The sequence below is a fragment of the Oreochromis aureus genome, linkage group 17, assembly GCF_013358895.1.
Source record: "Oreochromis aureus strain Israel breed Guangdong linkage group 17, ZZ_aureus, whole genome shotgun sequence".
Taxonomy (NCBI): domain Eukaryota; kingdom Metazoa; phylum Chordata; class Actinopteri; order Cichliformes; family Cichlidae; genus Oreochromis; species Oreochromis aureus.
Window position 1 is genome coordinate 31,924,401 of NC_052958.1, and position 12,583 is coordinate 31,936,983.

Genomic DNA, 12,583 nt, shown 5'->3' on the forward strand with positions numbered 1-12,583 from the left:
ACAAATTGACAGAAACACTGAAGCAGCTATTTTATTCTTATTGTCATGTATGTGCTATTTGTCAGGTGACAGAAGAACCAACACAAAGCTCAGAGAGTAATGGTGATACAAGATCACAGATGAAATTGGATGATGACTTGGTGGTTCATTACTGTATTTGAAGCACATGTGTGACTGCATGTATTTGGAATGTCTCACTGTTATTTATCAGGTGACCGAGGCAGCTCTGCCATGTTGTAGCTCGGACAGAGGTGAAGAGGCAAGGTCACAGGTGACTGACTGATGATTTGGTGCTATAGATTAACTAGTATTTATTATCATGACAATTGTTAGGCTGCTGATGTAAATTGATTCATTAGTGTACATTTGACAAAGACTCTGAATTGACAAGTCTCACTTTTTATATGGCACGAATCAATGTGTTATTTTATCAAGTGGCAATATGTCCTAGTGCAGTCAGAGGGGAAGAGCCAGGGCCAAAGGTGAGGCACATCAAGCACATAATAATAATTTTGTGGTAATCTTAGATGAGTAGTTTTATGGACAAAAACCACCAGGTCATTCAGTGTTCCCTTAGTGCTAATGTATAAGAGATGTTGGTGTACTATAACTGAAGTAATGTTCTTAAGTCCTTAAAGTCGTATTCTTTTATTGTCATGACTGTATTTGAAGCTGTTTTATTTTTGTATGATACCTGATTTATATGGAATATGGCTGAAGTAAACTAAAGTCTAAAATACTTAGTCATTTGTTTAATAGTAATTTAACATTTTATAATTCACATATAAAACTATGAATTGTAATTTTAAATGGTTTAAAAGCATGTAGAATAGCATATGTAGACAAGTATATTTCTCCATCTTTTTATCAAGAAGCAAAGACAAAAAGGGGGGGGGGGAAACAGGGCAGGGTTTGGTGGTTGAATCATCCGTCCCCACCAATGCCAAAACCAAATCTACGCCCTTGTTGTAGACCCATTCAATTTTTATGGTAACCAGGATCTAGACTTTGTTGAACATTATGTAATATGAAGACAACATGTAGTATTTAAGTGACCAAGTAGTATTGGGGTAAAAGTTATTGAATAGTGTTGAAATAAAATGACAAAATTGTGAAGGATTAAATTATTCCAAGAGATCAACTTACTTCATCTGAACATGTTTCAATCGCGTTTTATGAACACAAAATGCACAGGTTTATTGAATAAAAAGCAAAGCTGGTAGAAGGAAAACAGGAGCTTTGCTGACTCTTCTCTCACATTTGCCTTTTAATCTTCATCAGAGGTCACATGGTCTCCACTCAGCAGCACCTCCTGGAACCTGGAAAAATAAAGTGAAAGCGCATATTGTTATAGTCAAAGTAAAAAAACAACAAAAAAACAACCAGTGTGTGTCAATCAAATCAGTATGTTCAAGGACATCATCCTCTTAACAGATCCTGAAGGTTTTTCATATGCAGTGGTTACATTTTGAGTTCTCCAAAGAACAAAACATTATTATCTGTGTAGATAGTTTAGTCTGGGTTTCGGCTTTGTTGCTGGAGCAATCAGCCTTTCAATGATCAAACAATCCTCAAAGAGAGAGAAAGTGAGTAATGCGTGATGCGGACCATTCTGGTCTGGCAGAGATTTAATCATAATGTAAATATCCCTTCTCTTAAAACACCTGCTAACCTAATCTAGCCAAGCTCAAAAGACATGCAAACAATGCAAAAGTGAGAGACATTCTTACTTCTGTGTCAGGAAGAAGGACAAGCTGACCTTCTAAAATCTATGCACAGCTTCAAGAAGGGAGTTTGTGAATCATTTGGAATTACGATGATTTCACTCAACTTGAATACAACCTGACTAAGCTAATTAACACACATAGTTGTGCTTTTCATTGTTTAATTTAACACATTAAGAAGTTATGGCAAAGGCTGGAAAGAGTTAAAAATTAACTCTTGAATTCCATAACTTGTGAAACATCCTTCAACAATCAGATATGGCCAATAAGTGCTTACGCAACATGCAGAATGCTGAGGAGAAACAGTGGAGCCTTCCTTCCTATACAAAACTCCCAGGATGTGAAGATCAAAAAATCCCTCTGAAGGTCCTACCTCAGCATCTCAGCTGGATTAGTGTCAAACCTAATCAAAACCTTAATGTTGTTTCACTGTCTTCCAGTTATCTGGTGCTAATTAACTCGTATTCTTATTGCTTTGCAAGCTCCAGGTTATGGACTGCTGTCCTGACAAAATGTCTTCATGCAATTTAACTTCATTATTTCTTCAACTGTCGCAAGGTGTCATGGGCTCGAGAACGCAGTCGCAAAACATGAGACTACCACCTCCATGCTTAATAGTTAGGAGCAGGTTTTTTTGGAGTGCAGTGGTTTCCTTACTGTTTTCATCCTATTTGTGGAGATGTCTGCAGGTGTTTTGCTGCTACCTCTTTTGGGATTGAAACCTTGGGATGATCTCTGCAGTATGTCTCAAATGCAGAGGAGCAGCAGCCCTAAATTACACCTAATTTACAGACAATTTGGCTCATTGTAGACTGATGAACATTCAGGTCACTTTAGTTTTTCTAGCCTTTCCCACTTCTTTTCATCACAGTAATGCTTCTAAGGTCCTGTGAAAGCTGTCGCAAACAAGGCATGTTAAATGCCAAGCAAGTTTCCTTAAGAGGAGCAGACTTTGCTTTCCTTTATTTACAGGAATGGCACCTCCTGCAGCCCCCACTTCAAATTTCATGTCTTAAATCTGAACACCAAGCAAGCAATTTATTTATATAGCACTTTCAGAACAACTCCCAGCTGAACACAAAGTGCTGTACACTTGACATGCCAGAAATGATACATTGAATAAGTTAAAAATAAATAAATAAATAAAGATAAAAAAAATAAAAAAGATGATAATTAAAATGACATTTAAAATAATAAAATTCAACCACAAATAGCAAAATAAATAAATAAATAAATAAAATAGTATAAAATGGTAATTAGAATAACATTTAAAACAATAAAATCAGCACCTTAGATTAAAACAATAAAATCAGGGTCATACTGTGTCATATGCCAAGGAGTAAAAATAGGTTTTAAGACGTGTTTTAAAAGTTGACAGTGAAGGGGCCTCTCTAATTCAATTCAATTTTCAATTCAATTTTATTTATATAACACCAAATCACAACAAAAGTCGCCTCAAGGCGCTTCATAGATACAGAGAAAAACCCAACAATCATATGACCCCTATGAGCAAACACTTTGGCGACAGTGGGAAGGAAAAACTCCCTTTTAACAGGAAGAAACCTCCGGCAGAACCAGGCTCAGGGAGGGGCGGGGACATCTGCTGTGACTGGTTGGGGTGAGAGAAGGAAAACAGGATGAAAGACATGCTGTGGAAGAGAGACAGAGATTAATAACAGATATGATTCAATGCAGAGAGGTCTATTAACACATAGTGAGTGAGAAAGGTGACTGGAAAGGAAAAACTCAATGCATCATGGGAATCCCCCGGCAGCCTACGTCTATTGCAGCATAATTAAGGGAGGATTCAGGGTCACCTGGTCCAGCCCTAACTATATGCTTTAGCAAAAAGGAAAGTTTTAAGCCTAATCTTGAAAGTAGAGATAGTGTCTGTCTCCCGAATCCAAACTGGAAGCTGGTTCCACAGAAGAGGGGCCTGAAAACTGAAGGCTCTGCCTCCCATTCTACTTTTAAATACTCTAGGAACAACAAGTAAGCCTGCAGAGCGAGAGCGAAGTGCTCTAATAGGGTGATATGGCACTACAAGGTCATTAGGATAAGATGGGGCCTGATTATTTAAGACCTTGTATGTGAGGAGCAGGATTTTGAATTCAATTCTGGATTTAACAGGAAGCCAATGAAGGGAAGCCAAAACAGGAGAAATATGCTCTCTCTTTCTAGTCCCTGTCAGTACTCTTGCTGCAGCATTTTGGATTAGCTGAAGGCTTTTCAGCGAGTTTTTAGGACATCCTGATAATAATGAATTACAGTAGTCCAGATGACCACTTCTGTTGTAAGATTCAGATATTTATTCAAAGTTTTTAAATGACATAACAAAGAAAAGTATTTCTTTGTGCCCCCCTTTCCCTGTTAATGCCCAACCTGGCCCCCCACAAAACTTTGCTAGACCCGCCCCTGCACAGTTACCAGCCGTCAGCTATGTAGAAAAGGATCCTGGTGTTATTTGTCTCTCAGAAACAGTTCATAACTTCCCTTCAATTCATTCATGTCACCTAAAAGGTAAACCTGTTTCTCCATCACCTGTTCAGCTCTGATGATTCAGTAAGGACATCTCCTGGTTTCATCTTCATGTTTCCCTCTCACCACATATCCAAACGGATATCATGACCAGCAGCTTTTACAGCTGTGGCTCCAGCAAACCTCAGCTGATACTAGAAAGTAATATTAAATACATTCTAACAACAGCTTATCAAGCTTAAACATGCTGCTGTTGTTTATCCGCTGGTCTCCTCTTTCTAGCGCAAAGTGGGCGATAAACAAACAAGAAAGAAGGGACTTGCGGCAGAAAAGCCGATCAGCTGATCATTGATCAGTTTCATGTTTGAAGTAATAACAGGAGAGGAAGGGGGAGTGAATGAGAGAAGCAGATGCAACTGCGCAGCAAAGACAGAATAACTCCAGCTTTGTGTCTATTTTTTAATTCTAGCTGAAGTACGGGACAAATCGCTTCCTTTTCACCTCAATATGGAACTCCGATGGCCAGTCCAGCTGTGGCTCAATATATCAGTTGTTAAGCTTAATGTGGAAATACTACGCAAACATTCAGGGATGAACTTTCACACTTGCTTTACTTCTCTGGGATAGTTTTCGCCGAGATGAAATGCCGCGGTTAGGAAGCATGTAGCGAGGCTCCAAATGCAACAGACCACCGACAGGTCTCGCAGACAACAGCCGCTCTATCACCTGACACATACTGCTCCGATGAGCCGAGCTGGGTTACGCCAAGTAGCGCGTTTTGTGAGGTGATTTTGTGATGCTTCGGATCGGATTACATTTTTTATTTCTCTCCAATATCCGATCCAGTAATTTAGGTTAGTATCGGACTGATACCGATACATAATATCGGATCGGTCCATCTCTAACTAGGACCAAACACAATCAGCTCAGTTTTGCTTGAATTACATCTTAGAAAGTTTAGGGACATCCAAGATTAAATATCTTCTACACATGCTAGAAGTGGTTTAATAGAGAAGGCATCTTTCAGAGGCAGATAAATCTGACAGTCATCAGCGTAACAGTGGAAAGATATTCCATGCCTTCTGAGGATGGTCCCCAAATATAATGGCTATTATGGCTGTAAATATAATGAAAAAAGCAGGGGCTAAAATTCAGCCCTGCGGGACCCCAAACTGAAAAGTGGCAGAGAAGGACTCATACTCTAAAAAGTTAACACTAAGGCTGCGTTCACACCGAACGCGATAGAGGCGAGCGAAAACGCCCTAAACGCCCCTAATTTGACGCGTGCACATTTGCACCTCAACCCGTGTCCAAGAAAAACCCATCGAGCCTCAAAATTGCATCTTTCCGCGCGTGGACCGGAAATGTGGGAGGAAGTTGTGCCAGATGTGTTGTGCTGCAGATGTCCTCTGAATAAACACATTATCTTGTTAGCGGAAAGGTATTTGTACATCAGTGGGAAAATAGCGGGACAGTAGGCGGGCTTGCTAGCTTTTGCGCGGCTTTATCGGGTCAGTCTGAAAATTAAAAAGGAGAATGAATGAACTTACCAGGTTGCCCGATCTCCTCACTTCTGTGCCTCCAAGCTCGGTCCTTTTTATTCCTGTCTCGGTAGAAGTAGCAGCTGGCATCATACAGCTCTGGGTGATTAGCCACGGCAGTGATGAGTTTTTCCTCCATACTGAATGAAGAATGAAGGGCTTTGGTTTGATCTGCCCCTGTGACCTGGTTACAGCCACGTCACCGGCCTCCTGATTGGTTGTCGGGGCGCGATTTGACGCCGGAGTTCATATTTTCCAACTCCAGCGGTTGGCGCGGTAGGGGCGTGTGCACAAAATGCAACACACAATCTGACACGCGTGGTTTTCTTCGCGAGTCAAACGCGCCCCACGCGGTACACTGACGCGCGTTTCACGGGTTTTGGCGTTTTCGCGACGCAAATCTGCTTCCGCATGTTCGCCGGATGGGCAATCGCGTGTCATCGCGCATTTTCCATTGACTTTACATGTACACCTGACGCTCTGGCCGCCTCTATCGCGTTCGGTGTGTGCGCACCGTAAAAGTTCTGTCAGAAAGATAGCACCTAAACCAGGGGTCGGCAACCTGCGGCTCCGGAGCCGCATGCGGCTCTTTAGTCCTTAAAGTGCGGCTCCGCCTGGTTTGGGCAAATAAATTAGAAGCATTTAGCTGAAGTGTATTTTATTTATGCTAGTTCTTTTTAACTCGGAGTTCTAAATTGGAAGATTATTGTGATATTGAAATGTAAAAATAAAATTATATTCTATTATTTTTTCATCGCTCAAAATAAGAGTCACACTCGCGGAAGCCGGTGTACCCGCCGAAACGCCGTGCATTTATCGAGACTTTCAACCCCAGGTAGGCCAATTATGGATCTTCGGATCCACATTATGTCAGCAGCTGTTCTCCACCGTGAACTATGTTAGAGACAAACACCGTTCACGCCTGACAGATGACAGCTTACAGTCCTGCGTAAACTGACTTCGTACAGCCCCGATTTGCGGACTCTGTGCGCAGGTTCAGGAGCAGAAGTCCCATTGTAAACAAATCACGGCAGACCCGACGATGTTTCCATGAACATGCTTTTGAGCATCTCTTTATTGGGCACTTTTCTTTTCACACACGGTTGCTGTGCGCGCATACAGCCGGCTGTAGCTTTTCAGCTCACAGCCCGACATACACCACCAACACAGCACAGATAGCGCAGGCGTAAAGGCAGCGAGGCGTGATTGCGGGTGTCGCTCAGGTGCGTCCGCCTCCCCTGCAGCGGCGCCGCAAACCACGCCCCGCCGCACGCATTAACCAGGTAAAATACATAATTAGGCAGAATTTTGCAAATATCTATTTTTCATCTTTCAGCAGCATAGTGCTTTTTTCCAATTATTTTTAAGAGTCAGGTCAAGGCTCCAACAGCCCAAAGGCGATATAAGGGTGTGCTGACAACAGTTTTGTTTGCTACATGGATCATTTTAGTTCAGCTGGGTGTCTTTCCTTTTGTTATATTTCTTTAAGAGTTCAAAATGTGTTGATTACATAAATATAATTTAATTTTCTCTGTAGCACTTCATGGATTTCATAAGCAGCACACCTTAGTTGTTCACACAAAGCATAAAGATAAAAAACAATATATACAGTGTTATCTTCATTTTAGACGTCAAAAAGTATTTGCGGCTCCCAGTGTTTTCTTTTGCGTGGAAACCGGGTCCAAATGGCTCTTTGGGTGTAAAAGGTTGCAGACCCCTGACCTAAACCAATTCAAAGCAGTACCACGAATGCCTGCAAGATGGTGCAAGCGAGACAGTAAAATGTTGTGGTCTATAGTGTCAAAAGCAGCTGTTAGTTCAAGGAGGACAAGAACAACATGATTACCAGAGTCACAGGTAAGGAAGATATCATTAAAAACCTTTAAGAGTGCTGACTCAGTGCTATGAAAGTTTTTAAAACCTGATTGGAAGACCTCTAAGATACCGTTCTCATTTAAAAAATCCATCAATTGGCAATGCACAATTTTCTCTAAAATTTTCGACATAAAAGACAACTTGGAGATAGGCCTGTAGTTAGCCAATACAGTGTGGTCCAGGGCAGGTTTCTTAAGCAAGGGTTGTACTATTTCATGCTTAAAATTAGCAGGGACTACACCAGATATTAAACTGCTGTTTATAACAGTAAGAACAGCCTATGCTAGCAAAAATCTCCTTAAAAAATCAGGGTGGGACAGGATCATTTGGGGAACCAGAGGGCATCCTCTAAATAAGAAAGAGTCACAGGCTCAAACTGGTTAAAAACAGCAGAGCAAGGGATCGAGACAGAGGGGTCAGACTCAGGGGAAGAATGAAACACCTGAAGTTTGTCCCTCTTCCATCTGCGTTCAGCTTCACCAGACATTAGTAGCTTTTAAGTTGTTTACATATCATTTATATTTTTACCAGTCGTTGTTGAGAATTTTAATTGTACTTTTTGTAGTATAGTTTCTCAACAGTACTTGTTTGTTTTAATTTTTTACTGGTTTGTGTACAATTTTAATTAAGATTTTTCTAAAAAAAAATTGATCAAATTCATTTTCTATAAGCATTTTCTATTTAATTATAAAATTCCTCCTAATTATGTCCTGGGATTTAACTATTTAATTATAAAAAAGGAAACATCACAAAAAACACTTAAGGTCATGAAAATTAATTGAGATTTAGCAATTCAGTGACGCATCTACCTTCTTTATTGAAAAGTATCGATATCGGTATGAGCGATACTGGCCCGTATTTACTTGGTATTGGATCGATACCAAAATATCCAGCCGTCACTAGAAGAGAAAACAGACTCCTCATCAATCAACCTGCCCAGGCACACCTGTTCCCACCACGCCTCTGCGCCTCCCCTTCGAGCTCACTGCGTCACACCTCCTCTGCAGACCCGAGACCACACCTCCGCAACACAAATATTTAAGTTAAAAACAAAAATCTGATGTCTGAATCATTCCTAATGAGGTACTGTTCACAAAGATGTTCACTAACGCACTCACAAAGTACAGCTGCAGTTAACAACAAAATGAAATAGTAAGGTTAAGAGAGAAACATTTTCCCAAATGTACGGGAATGTCCCAAATGTTTGGGGTTTTTTTTGTTTTGTTTTGTTACTTTCTGCTTTGTTAATGAAAATGTATCGATAGCATGTTATACTCATAAGACCAACCATTTTAGTACATAATCACCTGTGATTTAAAATGCCTTGTTCCCTCTGAGTGAGTGGATAAGTGCACCATGTCATGATATCTTTGTCATCAGGGCTGACAGAAATCACGGTTGGAAATGAGTGCTGGACCCATTTGTCACAACAAACCCCTGCAAGATGGTGCGATGGAAAGCTGTAATTTAGAATCAAATGAAAGGATGGCTGACAACGGAAGACGTGTATTCGTGAGCTCTCGGCGGTAGGCCCAGGAATTTATCTTTATCCTGACCATAACTCTGGACCATAGTAATAGGCAAAGTTACTAAGTAAATTTATGTATGGCAAGTTATAATTTGCGACACTCAAAACGAAAGAAAACGGCTAAAACTTCAGGGCACCTGCACATATCAGCAACAAGAAATATGGCGGATGGGAAGGAGGAATTGCCAATTAACAAATTACTCAATGCTATCAAGGAAACTAAGGAGGACCTCACGAACCACATTGACAAAAAAACGGCCGACATACAAACAACCCTGACGAAGATTGAATCCTCTCTTTGTTATGTTACGGCTGTGTGCAGACAGGAAGAGGACCCAAAGTGCAGACTCCGGAGACAAAAAGGTGAACTCAAAACAGCTTTAATGCTGAACTCAAAAAGGGTAACAAAACATACCTGGGAAAATCAAAATAAACTTAAACCAGAGAACTGACAGAACACACAGCTAGGTAAACGGTAGAACGCGACAGAGAGCACAGGAAAACACAGGGCTTAAATACGCAGAGGGAGTAATCAGGGAACGGGCAACAGGAGGGAAACACAGCTGGGGCAAATCAGGACTAACGAGACAAAGAAGCATAAACTGAACACACTGAGAAAAGACAGAGACCTTCAAAGTAAAACAGGAAACACAACACAGACTGAACTTACAGACACAGACTGACTGGACACGGGAATATAGCAACTAAGGATACACAGAGACGCGAACTAGACAAGGGGATACAGCTGACAGGGGAGACAGAGCAACTAGAGATGACAGAGACATAAACCATAAGACAGAACTCAAAGAAACCAAAGACTAGAAATTATAACTAATATAACAAACTCAAAAACCCTGGGTCAACGACCCAGGCCTCCTAACACTCTTAATGCGCTTTCTGAGCAGGTTGAGGAGATGGAGGCGCGAGTGAGCGCAAACGAAGACGACATTAAAGATGCACACAACCGTGTTGATAAAATGGATAAACTGACAACGCAACTCAAAGACAAAATCGACGACTTGGAAAACCGCAGTAGAAGGTCCAACCTTAGGATACTGAATATCCCGGAGCAAGCAGAAGGCCGCGACGCTGTTGGATTTTTGGAGAAATTTATACCACAAATCCTGGGGAATGATAACTTCACCTCACACATTACTCTTGAAAGAGCGCACCGCGTCGGGAAGAAGTCTGACAGACCACGGCCTCTCATCGCTAAGTTCCTGAACTTCAGAGACAAAGAAAAAGTCCTCCGACTGGCTAGAAGTAGGGGAGAAATGACATATGAGAATAGGAAAATATCTTTTTTCCCGGATTACAGCGCAGACCTGCAGCGCAGAAGAGATGAGTTCCGTGACGTGAAACAGAGACTGCGTGAGAAGGAGATTGAATATGCTCTGATGTACCCAGCGCAACTTCGCATCAGGCACCAGGGATCTATCAAAATTTTCTCCACTCCTGCCGAAGCACAACGTTATCTGAAAGATCTTCCGAGTGAGTAGACTAAAGTGATCTAATGTGATTTCAACAAAGCAATTTGCTCTTATACTCTCAGATGAGAAGACCTTCATTCATGTTAACTTTGGGGATGGGGGCGAAATGAAGGGAAAAAAGACTATAATATCAAGCATTGACATAGAAACTCTCCATCCTCTATTCTTCAGACGAATTGTAGATACGATTTATGGTAATCCGGTATTTCATAACTAATAGAAATAATTGCTTGTCAGTCAGTTAAAATAATATGTACGAATTCATAAAAGTACAGATTGTGTGTGCATTTATGATCATAATATTAACCTCCCACTGGATGAGTGTCATCACACCTTGATCAACTAGTTTATTTGTTCTTATACAGTTATGTTCTACATATATATCTGATTGTTAAATTCAGTACTTTGCTGTAAATATTTTACCGAGAGTGGCTAAAGTTTCAACCTTAGCAGCCGCCTGGGCCACCACTATTGTTTAGCTGAATTACCTACCTAATGTGTTTTTGTTACAGGGGGTTTTTTAGGCAGGTTTTTACTTTAATGTTTTGGGGTTATGTATGCTCTCTTACCAAAAATTCTACTCACACTTACGCAACTGTTCAGACAGCTGCCTGGTCTAGGCTGTATCTTACTATTATACCCATGTACAGAGCTTCACCACATCGAAATGCAGAAAAGCAGGAAAGTGTTCAGAAATCCCTAGCGTTGAATACCATGACACTTACCTGTCCAAGATATTCACATAAAAAACCTAAATTATGGTCCATCTAACTTGTATATCTTGGAATATTAGAGGGATCAATTCACCCATTAAGAGGAAAAAAATACTGACATACTTAAAGAGGCAGAGAGTAGATGTTGCTTTTATCCAGGAGAGTCACCTTACAGACGCTGAACATTTAAAATTACGAAGAGACTGGGTAGGCAATGTTTTTTACTCGTCATATACTTCCAAAGCAAGAGGCGTTTCCCTGCTTATTAATAAACACCTAAACTTTCAACTAAACTCAGTTGAAAAGGATAAAAATGGCAGATTCTTACTTGTAGATTGTGAAATAAATAGAAACAAGATAACTTTGGTAAATATATATGGGCCTAACTACGACAACCCTTTATTGTTTAACAATTTAATAATGAAACTGGCTACAATTGAGGGCCAGTATATTGTGGGTGGAGATTTTAATTTGGTCCTAAATCCTTCTCTGGATCGGTCCTCACCCAAAACAACTTTACTATCCAAGGCAGCAATAGCACTGAACCAGGGTATGAAGGATATAGGCATAATTGATGTGTGGCGAAACCTTCATCCAGGCCTCCTTCTTTTCACCAGTACATAACACACACTCTAGAATTGATATGTTTTTCTTGTACCACAAAATATGATGGCAACAGTGATAGATTGCTCTTACTTAGCAACTACCTTTTTGGACCATAATCCCATCAAACTCTCCTGGGCTATCAATATGCCGCAACCCGCAATCTACAGGTGGAGGTTTAAAAACTATATGCTAGGAGACTCTGACTTTATTTCATATATGAAGATTAAAATTGAAATATTCCTAGATGCCAATATCTGGGAAGCTCTCAAAGCCTATATGAGAGGTATGGTTATGTCATACAGTGCCAATAAGGCTAAAAAAATTAGAGAGAAGACAACTAAATTGGAGATTGACATTAAAAACCTGGAGCAGGAATATATTGCTACCAAAAAGGAAGAATACCTCAATATATTAACAAAAACAAGGTTGCAATATGATAATCTATGCACCAGCAGAGCGGAAGCAGCCATGGCCAGAACTAGATATCACTACTACGAATTTGGAAACAAAACAAGTAAACTACTGGCCTGGCAAATTAAGAAAGAAACATCTGATAAATTTATACGGACAATGGTAAATGGTAAATGGCCTGTATTTTATATAGCGCTTTTATGGTCCCTAAGGACCC